The sequence below is a fragment of the Monodelphis domestica genome, chromosome 3 (genome assembly GCF_027887165.1).
Source record: "Monodelphis domestica isolate mMonDom1 chromosome 3, mMonDom1.pri, whole genome shotgun sequence".
Classification (NCBI taxonomy): domain Eukaryota; kingdom Metazoa; phylum Chordata; class Mammalia; order Didelphimorphia; family Didelphidae; genus Monodelphis; species Monodelphis domestica.
The window spans coordinates 47,609,613-47,633,017 of NC_077229.1; the positions used below are offsets into that span (position 1 = coordinate 47,609,613).

Here is a 23,405-nt window from a genome sequence, read left to right on the forward strand (position 1 = left end):
TCGAATTTTGCTTCAGCTACTTCTTAGCCTGTTTGACCTCCTACAAATCACTCAACCTCAGTTTCCTGATCTGTACAATGGAGATGGTCCAGGCTGCTATTCTATAATGGGCTCAATGGATCCCAGAGAGCCTGCAGGTTTGAACAAACAGTGCTTTTATGATCATCATATCTCAATATCTCACTTAAAAGCAGCTCAGAAAGATGAGATTTAAAAAATATATATATTTCAGAAGAAACTCCAAAAAACTGCTTTTCGACTCTTCTTGTCTGAATATCCCCCAGCTGGGTCCCAGAACAATCTGCAGGGGACCAAGTGAACAACTGAGCTCCAGGTCTGCCCACTCTCTTTGCTCGCTGTCGTCAGGGTGGTGGCAGCACTCGTTCCTGCTCTCCCAGTTCCACCAATTCCTTGGCCCACAAGAAGGTTTTAAAAATAGCCCCCATCCCACAGGGCTGTTTTGAGAATCAAATGATACTCAAAATGACTTCTATAAAGAGATAATGTATGTAAAGCCATTTGCAAACCTTCAGGTGCTATGGAAATGCCTGGGACTGGACCAGTGATGTCACTGGCAAAAAGAACTCCCAGGTGAGGAAACTCCTTCTACCAATACCTGATAGCATCTTCTCAGCAACTTATAGTCTTAGAAGAGTTGTTTGGGGCACTGAGAGGTTAAGTCGCTCAGAACTTGGTGAACTCATAAAAAAAATACATTAAAATAAATAAATAAATGAAAATTTAAAATATGGAAATAGGTATAAGTGATAACCCAGTGGAAGGACTTATTAGTTCCAGGAGGGGGGAGAAAAGAGGGGACGGAAAGAAAATGAATCATGGAAAAATGGAAAAATATTTTTTTAAATCAATATAATAAAAAAACAAAATGAAAACTTCATGATCTAATTCAAGCCTACATCCTCCTCCTCCTTTCTTGAGTCCCTATTCCCCTTATCCCACCACTGATCCTGCTCAGCCTTGGATCCTGCTCAGCCACCATTCATTGCCTTCACTCCGGGCTGCCAAACAAAGATGGAGTCAATCACACAACTGTCCTGATTGGGTTTTGTCCCACAAGCTCAAATGGGCTCTCACAGCTGCTCGGTACTTTTAAGGCTTGCAGGATGTTTTATATACGTTACTTCATTTGATCCTTATAACAACCTTGTAGGGAAATGTTATTATTATCCCCACTTTATTTATTTATTTAGCTTTCTTTCTTTTTTAACCCCTACCTTCTGCCTCAGAATCAATACTATGTATTGAGGCCAGATTTGAACTATTTTTAAATTTTTATTTATTTTATATATATTATTATTAATTTTTAATATATTAAGTATATATATATATATATATATATTTCTTTTTATTTCTTTAAACTGTTACCTTCCATCTTAGAATCAATACTATGTATCGGTTCCAAGGCAGAAGAGTGGTAAGGGTTAGGCAATGGGGGTTAAGTGACTTGCCCAGGGTCACACAGCTGGGAAGTGTCTGAAGCCAGATTGGAACCCAGGATCTCATGTCTCTAGGCCTGGCTCTCCATCCACTGAGCTACCCAGCTGGCCCTTAATTATCCCCATTTTATACATGGGTATACAAGAGGCTGAGAGGGCAGCCAAGTGACTTGCCCAGAGTCCCACAACTAGCAGTAAGTGTCTGAGCCAGGATTCAAACTCAAGCCTTCTTGCGTCCACGTTCAGCCCTCTAGGCACTGAGGTCACCCAGCTCTCTCCTTTCTCACAGCTCTGACATCCCTCCTCTAGATCTGTGGATAAAGTGGCTTAGTCCTCAGGGTAGCTGGAGGGGGTTAAAAAAGAACAGGATGCTGTCATTCTTCACCTTTATACATGGATGATTTCTCCCCTCCACACCTCTCAGCTCATGGCCAGGAGCAAAGTTTTCTCTCTAGCTTCAAATCTACATGTCCCCCCTCCAAATCCAAGTCAACGAGGGCCCCATAATCCTCGGCTCCTCGGAGAAGTGAGCAACAACCCGATGGCACAGCTGGCCTCATCGCCATCCATCTGAAAGGACGAATCACTATTCTAGCTGGAATTTCACTGAAGCTCTGAAACTTCCACAGGAGAGTTAAGCCTTGAGGGGGGTTTCATCTCCATTTGGCAGAGAAGGAAACTGAGGCTCAGGGAAGAAGCCCGACTGGCCTCCGGTCCAATTGGCACAAGCAGCAGAGATTGGAGGATGCTGATTGTTTTTGTCCTTTCCTTTCCGATAGTGATTAAACTCATTTGACTAAGCAATCAAATTGAAACTGGAGACGTTGTGCAGATTAGAATAGTCCAGATGATAGCAGGGTGAATGAGCTCTTTAGATAGGAGATCTTGGGTTAGCCAAGATAAGCCCTGAAGTCACCCAAAGGGAAATTCCCCAAAGTCTCCAGGGAGGTAAGCTGGAAAGGAGGGCCATGCTGAGAAGCCGGCTTCTCCCATAGAACTACAAGACAGTCTTTTTCTTTTCTCTCCCTGGAATCAGTCCCAAAGACGGACTGGGGCCAATGAGCATCTCTCCATTCCAAAGCTCTCGCACCAGCTCCAACCTTCAGTCACATAAGGCCACAAGGAGCATGCTGAAGTTTGCAGAGGGATTAGGGGGATTGTGACCTCTTACATTGTTGTCTCTGCCCCCCCCCCTTTTAAAGCCTTTACTTTTCTGTCTTACTAACAACTGGCAGAGCAGAAGGGCAAGCAAGGGCTAGACAAACAGGGTTACGTGACTTACCCAGGACCATACAGCTAGGAAATATCTAAGGTCACATTTGAACCCAGGTTCTTCCAATTCTGGGCCTGGTGTTCTATCTACTGTACCATCTAGCTATCCTTTATTTCTGCTCTTTTAACTAAAAAATGCATCATCTTCTGGTAGTTCCTTTTCCTTCACCTATTTTATTTATTTATCTATTCATTCATTCATCCATTTATCTATCAATCTGTCTATCTCTCTGTCCCTCTATCCATCCACCCATCCATCTATCTGTCTATCTATCTATCTATTTATCCATCCTTCCATCTAGCTATCTGTCCCTTCATCTAGCTATCTGTCTTTCTATCTGTCTCTATGTATACTTATCTATCCACCCATCCATCTACCCACCCATCCATCTATCTATCCATCCATCTATATATCTGTCCATCCACCCATCCATCTATCTATCTATCCATCCATCCTTCCATCTAGCTATCTGTCCCTCCATCTATCTATTTGTCTTTCTGTCTGTCTCTATGTCTACTTATCCATCCATCCATCCATCATCCATTCATCTATCCATCCTTCCAACCATCCATCTGTCTTTCTGTCTGTCTCTATGTCTACTTATCTATCCATCCATCCATCATCCATCCTTCCAACCATCCATCTATCTGTCTTTCTGTCTGTCTCTATGTCTACTCATCTATCCATCCATCCATCCATCATCCATCCTTCCAACCATCCATCTATCTGTCTTTCTGTCTGTCTCTATGTCTACTTATCTATCCATCCATCCATCATCCATCCAGCTATCCATCCTTCAAACCATCTATCTATCTATCTATGGATTTGTTTGTTTATTTATCTATTTGTTTGCTTGTTTATTTATTTATTTTTAGGCCCTTGCCTTCCATCTTAGAATCAAAACTGTATTGGTTCCAAGGCAAAAGAGCAGGAAGGGCTAAGCAATAGGGGTCAAGTGACTTGCCCAGGGTCACACAGCTGGGAAGTGTCTGAGGCCAGATTGAACCTCCCATCTCTGGGGCTGGCTCTCCATCCACTGAGCCACCCAGCTGTCCCCCCTTTTTTGCCTATTTTAAAGAAAAAACAAAACCTATATCTTGTCAACCTGCAGGAGGGGGAGGTAAGTAGCCAGCAGGACCAGGGCGTTCTAGGGAACCTGCATTCCAGGAGAGAAATAGGAACTCCCAGTTTGCTCCATGTGGAGAGAAGAGTACAAAAGCTCCCTAGACCACGGTTTCTGCATCTCCATAGTGATAGCATCACAGAAGATACAGGGCCTAAAAATAAAACCTCTGCCTCCTGAAACTCCCCAGCTCCCCTGCAGGATTCTAGCTCTGATGAGGGAACCTGGAGGGGAGCTGACTCACCACTCGCTGGGCGCCCAGGAAAGTGATGTTAATAATATACAAAACACACTCACTCACTCACTCCCCATAACGAGACTCTCTGCAGCCCTCGAGTCCGGGGCTCTGTGAATCTCGCTTGGGCTTTTTTACTATGTGGATCCCTGCATTTCAATATTTAGGTTTTCTTGGTTTGTGCATGTATTTTATTTTATGCAGATAGAAACATGGATCCTCGGACTGCCCAACGGGTACGGGACACACAGCTGACCAAAGACGCATCCCCACCAACAGATCATTGGGGTTTTTTTTTGTTTTGGGGGGTTTTGGGGGTTTTTTTGGTTTTGACATGATTGATTTTATTACAAAGCATGCTTTATAATCTAATGCTATTTTGCATCAGTCTAATATTCCACAGTTATTTTGTAAGAAATGGGTATTCTGTGGTACTCACATAAGGCCTCTGGATTCCTGGGACAAGGAGCTCCGATCCCTCTAGAAGGGAAGAAAGGTCCCCCAATATCCAGCCTAAACTCCCTTCTCAGCCCCTTGCGCCTATGGCTCAAGTGAAACAAGTCTAGACCCTCCCCAGAAGACCATCCTCTAAATCGTGAAAGGCAGCTCTCTCATCATCACCCCAACCTTCTCTTCTGAAGGCGAAACACCCCGAACCCCCCAAACCAACCAGCCGCACATACACCCATAGCACGTTCCAGGCAACACAAGCTGCTGGGTTCAGGCCAGGCAGCCAGATATTAGGTCAGTAACAAGGGGCACCCCCAAATGGCAAATACTCTAAAACATGAATGTCTGGTCCATGCTGCCCTGGGGCTCAACTCCCCGCCTCCCAGAGTCTAGGATGGAGAAAAGAATTCCCTTCTCACCCTACAGCACGTTTCCCCATTTTGTTATGGTCTAGTCATGGTCAACTCTTCATGGTCCCATTGGAGGTTTTCTTTCTTTTTTAATCAAAAATTTCATTTAATTAATTAATTCAGAATATTTTTCCATGGTTACATGATTCATGTTCTCCCCCTCCCCCCATAGCCAACACACAATTCCACTTGATCAAGACCTATTTCCCTATTATTGATAATGGCACCAGGGTGATCACTTGGAGTCTACATCCATTGGGGGTTTTCTTGGTAAAGATCCTGGACTGGTTTGCCATTTCCTTCTCCAGCTCATTCTATGGATGAAGAAGCGGTGGCAAACAGGGTGAAGTGACTTGTCCAGGGTCACACAGCTAGGTTTGCCATTTCCTTCTCCAGCTCATTTTACAGATGAGGAAACTGAGGCAAAGAGGGTGCCGTGACTCGTCTGAGGTCAGACCCAAACTCAGAAGGATGAATCTTGGTGACTTCAGGCCCAGCACATCTATCCACTTCGCCACCCAGATGCCTCCGTTTTCCTGTACCAACATCACAAATAAAACGCACGTCTCAGCCTTCACCATGACTAAGCTTGGCCCCGGACAAGTGTGGAGAAGAAGCATCTCCTCCCTCTCCGGAGAGGTGGGTGCCTATGAGGGTGGAATGTGGCACCTCCTGCCAGGCTCTACTGATTAGTGACGATTGGTTCCGCTCAACTTTTTTCTTCTTCCTTTATTTTTTTAAACATTGTTTTCTAAAATTTAAAATTTTTAAATATTTTTTATTTAAATATTTTTCTATTTTTAAAAGAGAGGCCTTCTTCTAATTCAAGCCTCTCTACCTGGCCCCAGTCAAAGGCAAATTCATGGGCTCTAAGTAAAGAACCCCTTTTTCTTCTTTTTATAAATTATATTGGGAATAAATAAAAATCAGTTACATAAAAGCAACTAATGTGGGCATCTCTTCCCAGCCCACACAATCAATCCTCCTCAGGCTTTAGCTCCATCCCCACCTTTAGCAAGCAAGCTAAAAATAAGGAAAGGATTCTTTTTTAACCCTTTCCTCCATCTCAGAATCAATACTGAGAATTGTTCCCAAAGGCAGAAGAGTAGTCAGGGCTAGGCAATGGGGATGAAGTGACTTGCCCAGGGTCACACTGATAGGAAGTATCTCAGGCCAGATTTGAACCCAGGTTCTTCCAACTCTAGGCCTGACGCTCGATCCACTGAACCACTCAGCTGCCCCCCCAAAGGATTTTTAATCATTATAAAATGGGGGCTCAGTGGATTGAGAAACAGACCTAGAGAGAGGAGGGTCTGGATTCAAACATAAATTAACTGTGTGACCCTGGGCAAGTCACTTCACCTCCATTGCCTAGTTCTTCCCACTCTTCTGCCTTGGAACCAACACATAGTATTGCTTCTAAGACAGAAGGTGAGGGTTTTGTTATCAATAATAGGGAAATAGGTCTTGATCAATAACACATATAAAACCCAGTGGAATTTGCACATCAGCTATGGTGGGGGGTAAGGAAGGGAGGGAAAGAACACGAATCATGGAATCATGGAAAAATATTCTAAATTAATTAATTAAATAAAAATTTTTGTTTGAAAATGACCAAATAAAATGATGTTTTAAAAAATTAAAAATAAAAATAAAATAAAAAATTTTCAATAAAAAAAAAGAAGGTAAGGTTTTTGTTATTTAGAAAATAATAATAAAACTCACCAAAGCAAAAGTAAAAACTTTGCCTGGTGGTCAGACACAGTTCTATCATCCCCAGATGAATGCCCTAACAACACCTGCTTCCTTTCAGAGCCACAGAAATTGAGTCATGTGTTCTCAGTCTATTTCCACTTTAATCTGCAAAATGGGTTACACTTTAAACCTCAGTTTAGTACCAGTATATCGTCCAGGTTAATGTTTACTTAGCAATTTCCCTTAAAAGTCTTAAATGAAGCATGAGGGATGAACTTCCTCATTAGTCACCCGGGCCCAAATGAATAATTTAAAAGTACTCTATTGGCAGATATGGAAATGTACCGCCTGGCTCTCCAGCTCCAGTAGCAGCACACTGAACCCCCCATCCACAGCCCTATAATGGGTTCTGTGAGTCAGCCCACGGAACTAATTCACATTTATGGTTAATTAGTCTAAAGGAGGCAAATGTGACTTACAGAATTCCAGACAGGCGCACTATGGATGACTCAGGGACCAGGAAAGACATGTTCTGCAGGCTGGAAGTTCGAGGAACCTGGCCCAGGTTCTAGGGTTTGCCCTCGGCCCGTCCCAACTACTGTGTCTCCCGGGATCTGGGCCAGGAGTCACCGTGTTCCTTACACACCCTCCACGGAACACACACACACACACACACACACACACACACACACACACACTATTCTCCAACAGTTGGCTCCAGGATCTTGGGGAGACAGAGGAGAATCTCCAGCTCCCCTCTGCCCCCAATCTGGGGAGAAAAGCATCTGCCTCTGGGACAGAAGTACCACTTGTGACCCTCATGAGGCCCTTATCCTCAGTTTTCTCATCTGGAAATAAGGGGGCTGTTTATTAAGTGCCTCCTCCATGTGGGCATTGGCTTAAGAGTTGGGGGATCCAAAGGCAAGTCTCTGTTCTCCAGGAAGGCAGAGCAGGAAAACAATATATACAGATAAGATAGACACAGGAAAATTCGGAAGGATCAGGAGAGGTTTCCTGCAAAAGGCGGGACTGAAGGACTAAAGGATGCCAGAGAAGCCTAGAGATGGAGATGAGGAAGGAGAGGCATTCCAAGCATGGGGAATGGACACAGAAAATGCCCAGCACTGGGAGATGGCACAGAAGGCCAATGTCACCAGACCAGGGAGTCCATGGAGGGGCTAAGAAGGTTGGAAAGTCGGGGGGGTCAAGGTGTGAGGGGCTTAGAATGCCAGAAGATTTTCTATTTGGGCAATAAGAAGCCAGAGCAGTTTATAGGAAGGGGGAAGATGACGTGGCCAGATTTACAGTGGAAGACTGATTTGACAACTGAGTAGAGGGTGGATGAGAGTAGGGGGAGACTTGGGGCAGGTAGACCCATGAACAGACTATTTTAATGGTCCTAGAGTGAGGTGATGAGGGTCTATAGCAGGTGAATACCAAAGATACTATGAAGAGGGAATCAATATGGCGGCATGGAGGGAGAATGAGGAGTTGAGGATGACACCTAGGCTGTGAGCCCACCTGAAAGGAGGAAGATCTGTGCCTTCAACAGAGATAGGTAGTTTGGAACTAGGGAGGGACAGAAAGGATCAATAATGAGTTTGGGACATGTTGAGTTTAAGGTATCTACAGACCATCAAGTTTGAAATATCTAGTAAGCCATTGGAGATGAGAGCCTGGAATTTAGGAGAAATGTCAGAGATGAATAATCAGATCTGATAATCATTGAAAAGACAGGAACTGAAGAGATAGCCAAGAGAAATCATATAGAGGGAGGAGAGAAGGCGGCCCAGGACAGAGTCCTTGGGGACGTCCATCTTTAGTGGCATGACCTGGATAGGATTCAGCAAAAGAAACTGAAAATGAGAATCAGAGTTTTAGGAGGAGAACCAAGAGAGAATAGTGTCATGGAAATTTAGGGAGAATAGAATATCGAGGAGAAGAAGGGGATCAATAGTGTTGCCTGCTGAGAAGCCAAGAAGGATGAGAATGGAGAAAAGACCATTAGATTTGGCCATTAAGAAATCACTGGTAATTTGGGAGAAAGTAGTGCCCGTCAAATAAATAAAGCTGGAAGCCAGTCTATAGGGTTCGGACAAGAATGAGAGGGAAGACAATAGAGGTAGGGATTATATAAGGCCTTCTCAAGAAGTTAAGCCAAAAGAGGGAGAAGGCATAGAGGACAATAGCCAGCAGAGATGGATGGAACAGGTGAGGATTTTCTGAGGAAGGCATGTTTGTAGCCAATTGGGAAGGAGCAGTGGAAAGGAAGAAACTGGAGCTGAGTTCTGAGGGGATGGATGATGGAGAAGGCACTCTACTAGAAAACATGGGAAGGAATGGGATCATGTAAGCATGTAAGAGGGGTCTGCCTCATAAAAGAGAAGAACGACCTCTTCCTATAAGACAGGAGAGAAAGAGGAAATACTGGCAAGAGGCATTTAGGTGATGTGAGATGAGGGCAAGGGGAGAAGAGAGAATTCAGTGAATGATTTCAATTTTTTTCAGTAAAACATGAAGCGTAGTTCTCAAATGGAAGGGTGGGAGAAGGGAAGCCACAGGAGGTTTGAGAAGGGAAGAAAAGATTTGGAAGAATGTTGAAGGAGAGTTGGATATAGAGGTGTAAAAGAATTGCTTTTTCTTGGTGAGGGCCCAGTTGAGGTTTTGTAACAAATTTGTAGTAGAACTAGTCAGCACAGTTTCATGATTTTCTCCACCTTTGTTCAATAGCACATGCGTAGGAGAGGAGGTAGCAGTAATTGGGAGCCATCCAAGACTGAGTTTTGGCAGGGCAAGACGGGTAAAGAAGCCTGTGTAGAGTTGAATTGGTTTACCAACAGACAAGAATAAACCGGAAGAGACAAAACTGTAAGTAGGGGAGAGGTGATAGCCTAGAAAATAACTGAGGGGTCAAGTTATCAGAAGTCACAATATGATTGAAGAACTAGGTTTTGATGTTACAAGGCTGAAGGGAAAATGGAATAACAATGGAGAGGGGACAAAGGGGGATTTCAGAGTTCATGAACCTGAAAGTGGTCCATTTGTTTTGTTTTGTTAATTTTAATTTTTAAATTTTTAAAAATATTTTTCCATGGTTCCATGATTCATGTGGTCTCCCTCTCCTCTTCCCTCCCCCCTCTCAGAGTTAACAAGCAATTCCATCCTATTTCCATATTATTTGTTTTTGTAAGTGGTCTTTTTAACCAAAACCCCAAATCCTATCCCAAATAAACAAGTGATAAATCATATGTTTTCCTTCTGGGTTTCTGCTCCCACAGTTCTTTCTCTGGATGTGGATAGCATCTTTTTCACAAATCTCTCAGAATTGTCCTGGATTGCTGCTAGTAGAGAAGCCCATTACATTTGATTGTACCACAGTGTACCAGTTACTGTGAATAATGTTCTCCTGGTTCTGCTTATTTCACTCTGCATCAGTTCATGGAGGTTGAACATGGTCCATTTGTGAATGATAGCAAGAGCAAGGTTGGGGGAGGCAGGCTGTAGACGGGCCATGTGAAATGACCAAATTAGTCAATCAGTAGACATTTATTAAGCATCTCTTATGTGCCAGGGATTACAGAAAGAAACAAGGGACAGTCCCTCACGCTGGAGGAGCTCACGATCTAATGGGGAAAACAATGTGCAAACACATATACACAAAGCAAGCTATAGCCTGGATTAATAGGAGACGACGAGGGAAGGCACTGAAAGAGGACCAATGGTGCCAAAGGATGAGATCTTGACTCTTTGGACAAGAACTGGAATTACAAGGGGTTGGGAAGGCTTGAAGGAAGCCAGGCAAGGGTATCGATGCGCATGCTAAGTCCCCTAGGATGAGGGCAGGAGCTGAGGAAGAGAAAAAGGCAGAATCTGGAACTCAATTCATTGACGAGAAAGGAGAACATTCTGGAGAACAATCTGGTGGATGACAACTACCAGAATCTTGATTGGGTGCTCAATATGGATTGAGTCAATCTCAGAGGAAAGTTTTATTGAGTGTGAATGATAGAGGGTGAATCTCTATCAATGTCCAGCATTCCCACCTGGACCAGCAAGTCAGGGGGAATGAGTCAAAGAGGAAGGAAAGCTGGAGAGGGAGGCAGGAGGAAGGAGAGCCAGAGAAGGAAGGCATGGAAGAGGAAAAGACTGGAGACAAAAGCAAGTTTCACACCTTGCAGAGGGCACAATGGAAGAGGAGGGTGGTCAGAGAGGATTGGCCAGGGTGGGATGAAATGACCTCTGTGGTCCCCTCTCAGGAAAGAGAGGGGATCCTCCACTCAAACCTTTTTTTAATTGGGTAAGATTAATTAAATCTGAACTGGGATAGGACTAAGAAATGGGCTAGAACTAAGGTGGGTGAGCAAGGGAGGCACGTCCGCCGAGAACATAAGATTCAGGGCGGCAGAAAATTCTGCCACTTTTAACCTGATTTTAAAAATAGATTTCAAATCTGATTTTTAAAAAATGAATTTTAGTTTCTTTTTTGTTTTACATCATTGTGCACCTTAGGCAGATCTCTTTAAACCTGTTCCCTCTCAGGTTGCTCATCTATAAAGTGAGATGCTTGGTCCACATGGCCCCTTCCAACCTAGGAGAGCAAGTTGGTGGGATGCCCAGAACTGGGTCTTCTGAGACCCAGGCCCCCGTTTACCTCTATACCACACCTTGGAGAAAGCCTTTCCTTTACAGAATTCAGTCAAGTAGTATTTGGTAAACGAATGCTATGTACCAGGCACCTCAATAAACTCTGAGGGTCCAGAGAAAGTCACCCACAAGCCCAGCCCTCAAGGAATGAACTCCAAGGCATGGTTTCTTCCTCTGCCAAGCAGGAATCTACCTGATGGTATCAACCAATACTCCCTAAGTACAAAGCTGATATTTCTATGGCATTTTATCTCATTTGATCCTAGAATCATAAATCTGGAGTTGGGAAGGATTTCAGATCATCTAAAACACAATTCCTTTGCTCCTTGGCTCTGGGAGGGGAGGGAAAGAACAGGAATCATGGAATCATGAAAAAATATCCTAAATTAAATAGATTAATTAATGAATTTAACCCCCCAAAAAAATAAATATATAAAGCACAATCCCTCATTTTAAAGAAGTAGAACCTGAGGCCCAGGGGGAGATTCTATGATATTCCAAAAGTCACACGAGAAGCAAGTACAAAAGTACTCGCAGCTTCGGAGAAATCCAAATGAGCTCCCTGCCAAAGAGAAGTTGGGGATCCCAGGGAAGAGATGATCTCTGAGGCAATCAATGGTTTTGACTCTAAATGGCCCTCTATCCTGGTCAAAGAGAATATTTCCAAGGAAAAAAGGGCTTTGGGGGTTAAAGGCTATGGGGTGGGGAGGGAACATCCAGATGACACAAAGGGGGGGGGGACAAAAGGGGGATTTGGGGCCCTTACAGCAAAAGGAGAGGCGGCCCGCAGGACCGTCGGCTGGCGGTGATTGCCATGGACTGACAATAACCCAGTGAGTCATCCAGGGATTGGAAGGGAGCCAGCCAACATCAAACCCTCTTTCTCCATCAGTAGAAAACAAACCGTGCGGCCTGTTAATGGAAGCAAGCTGTTCCCCATTCAAACCCTCGACTGGGCCGCATCGATGGGCAGCCGAGGTCACAAAGCAATCATTGAGGGAAGGAGTTTAGGGCTGGGCGAGATGGATAAAAATCGGGCCTCGGACCCATTTCAACAAGTCACCCCTCAAATTCTGGCCTGACAATATGGACAGAAAATGTCTCTGGTATAAAAAATATGATTTAAAAAAACTGCATTTCATAGAGATTTGAGGTGAGCATTTATTTTTCTCCGTCTCACAAACTAGATTCTGGCCCAAGTGATCCTTTTGCTGTTCCTCAGACGCAGAACTCATGTCTCCCCCGCTCCATGCCCTTGGACACAGCATTTCCCAAGCCTGGCACGCTCTCCTTCCTCATCTCTACCTCTTAGGATGTCTAAGAATCATCTTCCCTTTTAGAATTTTTAGACTGCCTTAGAACGCCTAGACTGGTCTTCCCTTAAGCCATCCTGGGCCAGGCACTGGGAATACTACCACAGAGGAAGATGGTCCTCGCCATTGGGGAACTCACAGTCTATTAATGGTCTGGCAGCAGATGGAGTGCTTGGACTCACTCAGGAAGACTTACTAGTTGTCTGTCCTACCTGAGGCAAATCACCACTTCTACTTACAGGAAGTTTTTACCGATGCATCCTTAGTGCTTCTCAATCTTCCTCCAACTGCCATAGAGATCATTTTTTGTCTTTAGGGCAACCAAGTGGTGGATAGAACACTGGCTCTGGAGTCAGAAAGACTCCCCTTCCTGAGTTCAAATCCAGCTTCCGACAATTATTATCACCCTGTTGGCCTCAGTTTTCTCACCTGTAAAATGGGCTAGAGAAGGAACCCGCAAACCATTTGAGGATCTCTGCCAAGAAAACCTCCAAGAAGGGTTGCAGAGAGCCAGACACGATGGAACAACAAGACAATTTTGTTCTTGAATCCCTAGTTTCTAGCGCATGGTGGGTGTTTTAAATAATGGTTGGACGGCAGTGGATCAGACCTCATTCTAACCTCAGAACAGGACAGCAAAAGGACCCGCTTGCTTTTGCCCATCTGGAATATTCCATCATCTGCCATTTCTTATGCCTCTGATGCCTACAGTGGACTTTGTCCATTTTCCTGCCTTGCAGTCTTGAAGCATTTCTTCAAAATTCCGTCCAGATGCCCCCCGATTCCACTCGAGGCCTTTCCTGACTCCCCCAGATGTTAGTATTCTTTTTAGTGTGCGCTCACCCCGATATTATCTAGAATACATTTTGTACTTCCATCTCTGTACACGCTGCTTCCTCCCACAAGGAGTAATAGCTCCCATTTAGGTACGGAGCTTTAAAAAGTCCCCTGACTAGTGTTATCCTATTTGATCCTCCAAACCCTCCAGGAGGGAGTTGCTATCATGACCCCCATTTTACAGATGAGGAAACTGAGGCAAATAAGGTAACAGGACAGATATGAAACCAGAACCTCCTGGCTAGCTACACTCACCTTCTATAAGAAAGCTCTCGCCCTTTCAGGACAATCCTGGACAATTCAGGACTAATGGTAGAGGGGAAAGAATTGTTGGAGTCAGCCTTCACATCAGTGTATTTAAGGTTTTATTTTGGGGTTCGGTTCCATAAGAGTTTGCTCTTACAACAATGGCCAATATGGAAGTGGGTTTTGCATGACAATAAAAAATGGAAAAAAAAAGAAAAGAAAGAAACCTCCCCCGTTCTCCCTTCCTTCTGCCAATAACCTCCATTTATAAGAACGAGATCTTCCCCGTAGGTAGTGAGTAGCCTGTTATCCCCCCATCCCACTCCTGGAGGCTTTTGTCCGGCTTTTTTGCCAGCTCTTAGCACCATGCCTGGCACACGGGTTGTCATTTCCTGAACTGAATGGATAAGATTATTATCCCCCATTTTTTTTTACCATAAGAGAACGGAGAGATTAAACGACACAGCTCCTAAGTGCCCAGGGCAGGATTTGAACCCAGGGCTTTCCCCGTCCAGTGCCAGGCTCGAACTGACAGCTCAACAGGATTCTGGAGGTTACTGTTGCTACTCACTCCCGATATTTTAGCACATAAAACAAATCCCGTTCAAGCCGGGAGCTACTGACTAAGACCTGGGAAGGTGCCGGCCTCCCACCTACCAGCTGGTTCCTCCACCATAAGCGCTCGGCCTGTTAGATGCACAACCCTGGAGAAGCTCACTGAAATATGCTTCGAGAAGGCAACCCAAAATAAATGGGAAATAATAGCTTTCTTTGCTCCCTGGCTTGCCCCGGCTGCAGATCCCGGCCTCCCTGGCCCCATGGAAGCCCTCCACGGCGCTCCGAAAGGAAAACCCTCCTACGGGAGAGATGCAAGCAGAAGGAAGGGAAAAAAAGGAAAAGAAAAACCACCCGGCTGGGGTTTGCTCTGTGATTTTTAAAGACGAGGAGAAAGTCAACTCAGCCTCATAAAGTGCTCGGGAAAGCAGTTAATGGCTTGTTAAAAGGCAGAGGGAAAGGCCAGCCAGAGGCTCCATCCCGCAGCCTCAATTACCGACACACACGCACACACCTGTAGCTGGGGAAGGCTGGGGATGCTGGCAAAGGTAAGCAGCTAGGCGAGCCCTCTGGGGGCCCTGCAGGAGGAGGACCTCCTCCTCCAGCCAGTGGGCTCTGCCTCCCCTTCCCACCCACCGTCTCTGGGGAAGGATCTTGGAAGGGGCTCGTCTCTGCACTCTAGTAACACCCAGGCGGCAGGGGCTAGCCCAAAGCATGGTCATGGAGGAAGAGGAGGAGGGAGAAGGAAGGGGTTCAAATGGGGCCACAGACACATCCTAGCTGTGTGACCCTGGGCAAGTCACTTAACCCCCACTGCCTCAGCAATACACAGTATTGACTCCAAGATGGAAGGTAAGCGTTTAAAAAAAAAAACAAGAAAGAGAGAGAGAGGAAGGAAGGAAGGAAGGAAGGAAGGAAGGAAGGAAGGAAGGAAGGAAGGAAGGAAGGAAGGAAGGAAGGAAGGAAGGAGGCACTGGTTGTCAAACGCTCAGAGGCATCTGCTTTTTGAATCTGAGAATCTGGGTTCAAATCTGTCATTTCCTAATAAATGCAACATTTTCAGATCATAATGCAAAAAATAAAAATAATAATAATAATTAGTAAGGTTACATGGAGAGGCAAATCAAAAATTAATTGGAAATTAAATAATATGATTCTCCAAAATCCAAAAAAACCCAAAATAGTTAAAGAACAAATCAGTCATTTCCTCCCTAAGCGGTCTTCACTTTGTGGGCTGTCAATATTCACTTATTAGGCACCTACTGTGTACTTGGCACTGTTCTAAGCACTAGAGACCCAAAGAAAAAGCCAGTCCATGCCCTCAAGAAGCTCACAGTCTAACGGGGAGGCAATATGCAGACAATGATGTAGAAACAAGATACAGACAGGATAAATAGGAGAATACCAACAGAGGAAGGTCTGGCACTACACAGCTCCAGGAAAGAGCTCCTTGTCCAAAAGGAAACAAAATATACTCTAATGTTCCTTTCCAAATGCAATTTTTTTTAACCCTTACCTTCTATCTTAGATTTATACTAAGTATCAGTTCCAAGGCAGAAGAGCTGTGAGGGCTAGGCAAATGGGGGTTAAGTGACTTGCCCAGGGTCACACAGCTAGGAAGTGTCTGAAACCAGATTTGAACCCAGGACCTCCCAACTCTAGGCTTGGCTTTCTATCCACTGTGTTACCTCACCATTGCCCCTTCCAGATAGAAATCTAGGAGAGTGCGGGATGACCAGTCTCCATATTCCACAAGATGTATAATAATCATGTTCATTCTAAGACAGAAGAGCGGTGGAGAATCCTAGACGTGTTCTGAGGACCCTTTGGGGAAGATTTACAGAGAAATGTGCCATCCAGAATGACAGGACAGACACAAGTAAGTAGGCTTAGCATCCCTACAGGGCAACACGGTCCAACAGAGAAGGGGCTGGTCTAGATCAGGAAGACCTGGGTAACTTATCAGGGCAGGTTGCAAAAATTTAGCATCTACTGGATACCTAGAAAGACACAAATTGATGGCTAGAATTATACACCTGAAGCTTGCTCTCCTTTATAAATCAAGAGATGACAAGCCTCCATATGATAAACCCCATCAAATAGCCTAAACAATTAAAAAAAGAAACTGCACTGGTTCTGGAGCACAGCGGCAACCTGGGCAAGTCAGGCATCCACACAAATTTAAAAGCAATGGTTTTAGTAGATGTTGACACACCAAAGACTCTATCACCAAACTAGGTGGGACAAAAAACTTTCAGAATATTCAGACTTTGGCCTCAGATACCTTCTAGCTGGGAGACTTTGGGCAAGTCGCTTTACCTCCTCATTGCCTAGCTCTTACCACTCTTCTGCCTCGGGATTAATACAATTCTGAGTCAGAAGGTAAGGGTTTATAATCATGGAAACTGTGAAAACTATGTGTAAACAGGACAAGGTAGGCATATCAGAGTGGGCCAAAAGATGCTTCCTAGGAACCTCACCGAAAACAAGTTGTCATCCCATTCCACTTGCTCAGTGACTACAAAGGGCAATCACTGGTCCACGCATACAAGAATCCATAGCACAGTAAATAGAAGAGGATGAGAGTGGGATGCTAGCTTGTCCTCAGATCATTACTCTCTGAAACCCAACAAACAAAGATTAAATTACACCGAAGGTTTATGATCATCGTACAGGTGGAACAGGAGCTGGCACTGTGATCTCACTGGTATATGAACTCCCAGATGAAGAGACTTCCTCTACCAATTCAAGAAGGTGCCTGCCCTTCCACCCAGGGCCTCATTGGACAGCCTCTCAGGTCCAGAGTCAGGAAGACCCAAGTTCAAGTCTAGCCTCAGCTAATGAAATAAAGACAATATTTTTACCATCTAAGTTCACAAATCCCATGAAATCTCTCCATGGACTCTAAGTTAATAAGTCCTAGTCTAATGGGGCCAGTTCTATACATACACTACTGTAATAATGATTCTAGATAACAGCTATCTAGAACTTTTATGTTTTGCAAAGTGCTTTATATATATCCTCATTTGATATTTGTAAATATCTTGTTTAATATCTGTAAAAATCTTGTGTGATACACATACATGTAAATATCTTATGTGGTACATATATTTGATATCTGTAAATATCCTGTGTGATACACATAAGTGTCTGATAATATTTGTAAATATCTTGGTTGATATCTGTAAAAATCTTGTTTGATACACATTTGTGTAAATATCTTATGTGATACATATGTTTGATATTTAAATATCTTGTTTTGATACACACGTGTAAATATCTTATGTGATACACATGTTTGATAATATTTGTAAATATCTTGTGTGATACACATATATCTTTGATATCTGTAAAAATCTTGTGTGATACACGTGTTTGATATCTGTAAATATCTTGTTTGATACACATATGTGTAAACATAATGTGTGATACACATATGTTTGATAACATTTGTAAATATCTTGTGTGGTACACATATATCTTTGATATCTGTAAAAATCTTGTGTGATACACGTGTTTGATATCTGTAAATATCTTGTTTGATACACATATGTGTAAACATCATGTGTGATACACATATGTTTGATAACATTTGTAAATATCTTGTGTGGTACACATATATCTTTGATATCTGTAAAAATCTTGTGTGATACACGTGTTTGATATCTGTAAATATCTTGTTTGATACACATATGTGTAAACATCATGTGTGATACACATATGTTTGATAATATTTGTAAATATCTTGTGTGATACACATATATCTTTGATATCTGTAAATATCTTATGTGATACACATATGTCTGATATTTGTAAATATCTTGTGATACACATCTATATTTGATATATGTAAATAGCTTGTTTGATACACATATGTTTGATATCTATAAATATCATGTATGATACACATATATGTTTGATAATATGTGTAAATATCTTGTTTGATATACATATGTATAAAACACTATTAATGTGTGATATGTGAATTAAAGACATATAAAGAAAGTACTCTATAAGGATAAAAAAAACTGGCCTCACACATATACTAGCAGTGTGACCCTGGGCAAAGTCATTTTACCTTATTTGCCTCAGTTTCCTCATCTGTAAAATAAGCTGGAGAAGGAAATAACAAACCACTCTATTCTCCAGTATGCCAAGAAAACTCTAACTGGGGGTCCCAAAAAGTCAGAAAAGACTAAAATCTGGAGCAATAATCATCTCCCTCACAGGCTCCATGAGCTGTCTGAGGTACTGAGAAGGTCTACAGCCCAGCTAGGCTCTCTGGATAATAGTTATAAGAACAATGGATTATTCCTTAGTGGCCAAGCCCCAAGAACCCATCACCCAAAGGTCCTCGTGGTGACCTGGCTCTCTGCACTTAGCTAGACTGCTTGGCAGGACCAAAGAGGAGATGGCCTTTCCCAGAGGATGGAGGTGGCCAGAGCTAACTTGCCTCACCAAGTCTCCGCCACAGAGAGGCGCCTGCTGAGGGCTTCCTGGAATAATTAGGTATTTGGCCTTTGGGGTCAAAGGGCAGAAAGGAGGCCCTGCTGCCCAATGGCTTAGGAATCCCCCAATAGATTCCCTCCAAATGAGACAGAGGAGCACGAGCCACATCAGCAGCCTCCACCATTGCCTCCTAAGGAACAATCTAAGCTGCTTCTACACCCAAGACAACTGTCTCCCAATAGGCAAGAACTTGGGCCTTGCCTCCATACTCACTGCTTTGCCCTCAGGATTTCCAGGCCTTTCTTTCATAGTTTGTCTCTCCCCTTTAGACTCAGGTCCAATTTTTCCCTTTTTTTTTTTTTTGGATTTCCAGCACTTAGCACAGAGCCTGGCCCCAAAAAGTTATTTTATAAATGCTTAATGACCGACTGACTCAGAGCAAGGGCTGTCTTATTTCCCTCCAGCATTAAACACAGTGAAGGGCACCTAGGTGGTGGAGTGGATGGAGCACTATGCCAAGAATTAGGGAACTGAGTTCCAATCTGGTCTCAGATACTTCTTCTCCATATAACCCTGTTTGCCTCAGTTTCCTCATCTGTAAAATGGACTGGAAAAGGATGTGACAAAGCAACTCCAGTCTCCTTACCAAGAAAATACCAAACAGGGTCGTGAAGAGTTGGACACGGCTGAAAGGAATGAACAGCAAAAGTCACTGCCAGGACTAGACTCCCAAGCCTCCCTGCTCCCAGACCAAGACTATTTCTACCAAGTCAAGTAGCTGAGAATCTTCCTTTTCTGAGCCTCAATCTTCTATATCAAATGGGAACAGGGGACCTACCACACCAATCTGTTCTATTCATTAAGCATTAATGCATACACAAGAGAAGGGGAGAGAAAGGAAAAGAGAAAAAAAGAGGAGGGAGAGAAGAAGTAAAGAGAAAGGGGCCATAGACAATCATGATATAGAGGAGAAAGGGCTAGCCTCAGAATCAGGAAATCTTAGGTTCAAGTCCTGACTCCCAAGTATTATCTTTATGACCCTGGGTCAGTCATTTAACCTTTCTCAGGGCTCCAGGAAACTGTCTGAGTTTTATCTTTATTTTATTTTATATTTTATTTCATTTTATTCTATGCAGGAAACTCTAAGACTCTTACATTGTAGAAGAGGAGGCACAGATTATGTGAAATAAGAATTTCCCAAACCGATAAGATCATAGATCCCATTCCTCCCTTGTCAAAAATAAAATAGCCCCTGCCCTCCAGGAGTTTTATAAGAAAACATTTTATAAGAAAACCTGGTAACTCAACTTAGCAGAGTCTCCACTGACAAAAATGTGGCACCTCGTGGAGGAGCTTAATAAATTATTATTCTTCCTTCCTTCATTCAATTATTCATTCATTCATTCAGCATTATGGGAAGAGTTCAAGCACCAAATGAGCCATATAAATAACCAGGGGAGCCGAGGGGTGCTTCGAGGATTCCCAGTCTTCTAGGACAGAAGGCAAGTCTGTCTTTAGTCCTGGGCCATTGTAAAAGACGTTGGTGACTTCTCTTCCACTGAGTGCCTACTTCCTTTTTTTTTTAAGCTTTATCTTCCGTCTAAGAATCAATACAACTATCCGTTCCAAGGCAGAAGAGCCATAACAGCTAGACGACTGGGGATGAGTGACTTGCCCAGGGTCACACCGCTAGGAAGTATCGGAGGCCACATTTGAATCCTGATGTGCCGCCTCCAGGCCTGACTCTCTTTATCAGCGATGCTACCTGGCTGCCCCTAGAATGGTTATTCTATGGGCTTCTGGCTAGTATCTTCTGCCAAGGCACTGAACCGCCATTGCCTAATTCTTCTGCCCTAGAACCAATGCACAGTATGGATCTAAGAGGGAAGGGAAGGACCATTTTAAACAGAGGGAGTTCCCGCGTCATTAAGCAGAGCCACAACTCTAGAATTGTTCTGGAGCCCTTTCTCAGGCTAAGAACTTCCCGGCCTCAGTACCGCCTTGGGAGCCCCCTCAGGGGTGGGCTCTCCACTCTTGGGAGAAGAAAGGGTGGGTCTCTGCCACACAGATAGAGCTCAGATGGGAGGGAGGGGGAGGTGCCTGGGGGGTCCGGCCTAGGACCGGCCTCCCCGGCCGAGGTCAGCCCAGTCTCTGAGAGGGCTGGGAAGACTCGGAGGAGCCGGTCCTGAAGGGAAAGGCCAGGAAGCTGAGGAGCCGGGGGAAGGGCTGCTGGCAGCCCCTGCAGGAGGAGAAGGACCAGAATGCACTTGGGGCCCCTGTCCTCGGGGAGCTTCCATTCTCTGCCCGGGGCTACCAAGGGACGGAAATGCACGTCAAGGAGAACCCAGACAACTTGGGAAGTGGGGTGGAGCAGGGACTCAGGAAGCATCTGAAGACGCTTCCTGCTAGGGGCCAGAACGCGGCTCTGCGATCCGTCAGGAAGACCCGCGGCTCCAATTCAGGCTCGGGCAGGGGCAGGGGCAGGGGTTCCCCTGCCTGGGTCTCAGTGTCCTCCTCTGTAAAATTGGGAGATGGGAGAGGAGTGAAAGGCTTCTCCAGGCTCTGGCTCTAGGACCCATCCCGGGGGGCGGGGTGAGGAGGGCGCTCCCCTTCCCATATGGAAAAGGACTTTGGCGGGGGGCGCGGAAATGGGGCGGGGGCTCCTCCAGCCCTCTAAGGTCGTCTCCGGGTTCTCCATCCCAGAAGAGACCCCCTGTGAGGTCAGCAAGGAAACAGGCAGCCGGCCGAGCTGGGAGAGGAGAGTAAGGAAGTCTTGACACAGTCCCTGCTCAGGCAGAGCCAGGGCCGCCACCCCAACACCTTCCCCAGCCAGACAGTCGTTTTGCTTTCAGTAAGCGGAGGGTGAGAGACGGGGAACTCTCAGCATTCCAGGGAAATCACCCAAACCACACACACACACACACACATACACACAGTCCGACCACAGCACCGCTTGGCCTTAGGGGCAGCCAGGGACCAGAGCCCACCATGACTGGGTGAAATCCGCAAGACGCGCGCGGAGCCGGGGCAGGGGCAGGCCCGCTCCTCCCGCGGTCCCCGTCCCTCCCCACCCCCCGGGGTGCAGCCGCTGCCAAAGGAAAGGTCCCTGTTTGGCCGCTCGAGTGTGTTCTGGCCCCGGTGTCACTTCTGGGGGTTTCCGATCGGCCCGAGCTCCCGCAGGTTCGGGGGTGTGGATGGGGTTGAGCCACTCCCACGCCTAGCCCGGCCTGGGGAAAGCGGAGCCCCGAGAGGCCACCCCGGGGTGGGGGAGGGCACGAGGCTCCATCCAGATGTGTCCTTACGGCACTGCAAGCACGCGGCTCCGGGGCGGGGGGGAGGGGGAGGGAAGGAGCCGTCTTCGTAGTAGGCAGTGTTTATGCGGGCTGGGGAGGAACCCCGAGAGCCCAGGGCCGCCCAGGGCTCGGCCCCCAAACAGCCCGTTTTCGACTGGTGGCGTGTACACACAGCCCCGGAATAAAATCTCTGGGCGGAGGGGGAGTAGGGACGCCGGAGAATGGGCCCCCTCCCCCTCCTCAGGGCTCGGCAACACCTGGAAGTAGTTTCCCCCACACCTAGAGGGGAGCAAAGGGGCCTCAGGGGCAGAGGATTGGGAGGGTCGCCCGGGGGACCCCAGGCTGGACGGAGATAACTTACACACACACACACACACACACACACCCTCCCCACTCCCAGCCCGAGACTCCGGGACTGGGCTGCCCTAGCGGGCAGACGGGGGCGTCCAGCCCTCCCCGAGGGAGGCTCGGGGTGCCCGGGAGGACACTCACCTCTGCCGGCCTCGGGCTGCGTGCGTCCGGGAGGTGCAGAGCAGGGCAGGGCAGGGCAGGGCACTCCCCTCCGGCCTGGCGCGGCCCCGAGCTCTTCCTCCTGCCCCAGCCCGCCCAGGGCAGACTGCTCCTCCGCCACAAGCCTGTGCGGCCGGGGCCCCTCGGTGCGGCAGCCCTCCGGGCACTGCCGGCGGTACAGCCTCGGCCCCGGCCCGACCCGGCTACGAGCTCCTCCTGGCTGCCCGCAGGGCACCTCCTCCTTCTCTTCTTCCTCCTCCTCCTCCTCCTCCTCCTCCTCCGGCCCCTGCTTCTCTGCCGCTGCCGGATGCAAGTTGGCCTCGGCCCCGGCCGGCTCCCAATGGCATAGTCCGCCCCCGGCGCCAAGCGCGGGGCGCGGGGCAGCGCTTTGAACCGGGGCTGCCGGCTCCCGCGTGCGCCCCCACCCCGCCCCGCGCCGGCTCCTGTCCCCCCCCCCGGCTCCGGCCGGCTAGGGCTCCCGCTCAGGCTCGGGTCACAAGCTGAGGCGGCGGCGCGCGGGGCGCACGTGCAAGCGCGGCCGCTCGCGCTCCGGGGCTACCTGAAGACTGGGGGCCGGGGCCCGGCCGGTGAACGCCTAGCCCGGGGCGCGAGAGCCGCTGACAGCTTTCTCCCGGTGCCCCGGCCCGGGCCGCCGCTGCAGAGGAGCCGCTGCTGCCGCTGCCTGACTGCACTCGGAGGAGATTGCATTCCCTCACTCGGGGCGGGCGGGGAAAGGCGAGCGGCCTGCGCCTCCGTCAGGCCACGCGGGAGAGCGGCGGCGGCGGTGACGAGAGATTGGGGGTGGCCGGGCCCGGGACGACCAACCTGCCTGGGCTGTGCCTTCCCTGACCCAGCCCAGAGCTGCCCTACGGCACGCGGCCGCTGGCTGACCACCCGGGGGGCCGGCGACCACTT

At 46.6% G+C, this 23,405-nt stretch overlaps 1 protein-coding gene across 10 annotated transcripts in view; it reads right to left on the minus strand.

The window, feature by feature from the left end:
* The window catches only part of PITPNM2 (phosphatidylinositol transfer protein membrane associated 2), a 280,414-nt gene extending 257,153 nt beyond the window's left edge, over positions 1-23,261 (minus strand). For 5 of the 10 annotated variants that reach the window (XR_008917332.1, XM_056821849.1, XM_056821850.1 and 2 more), the window contains exon 1: positions 22,473-23,261. The gene's annotated coding sequence lies outside the window, so the exon portion shown is untranslated. The remainder of the gene's footprint in view (positions 1-22,472) is intronic. The other 5 variants (XM_056821852.1, XM_056821851.1, XM_056821856.1 and 2 more) reach the window with 2 other exon arrangements.
* Positions 23,262-23,405: the final 144 nt, after the last annotated feature.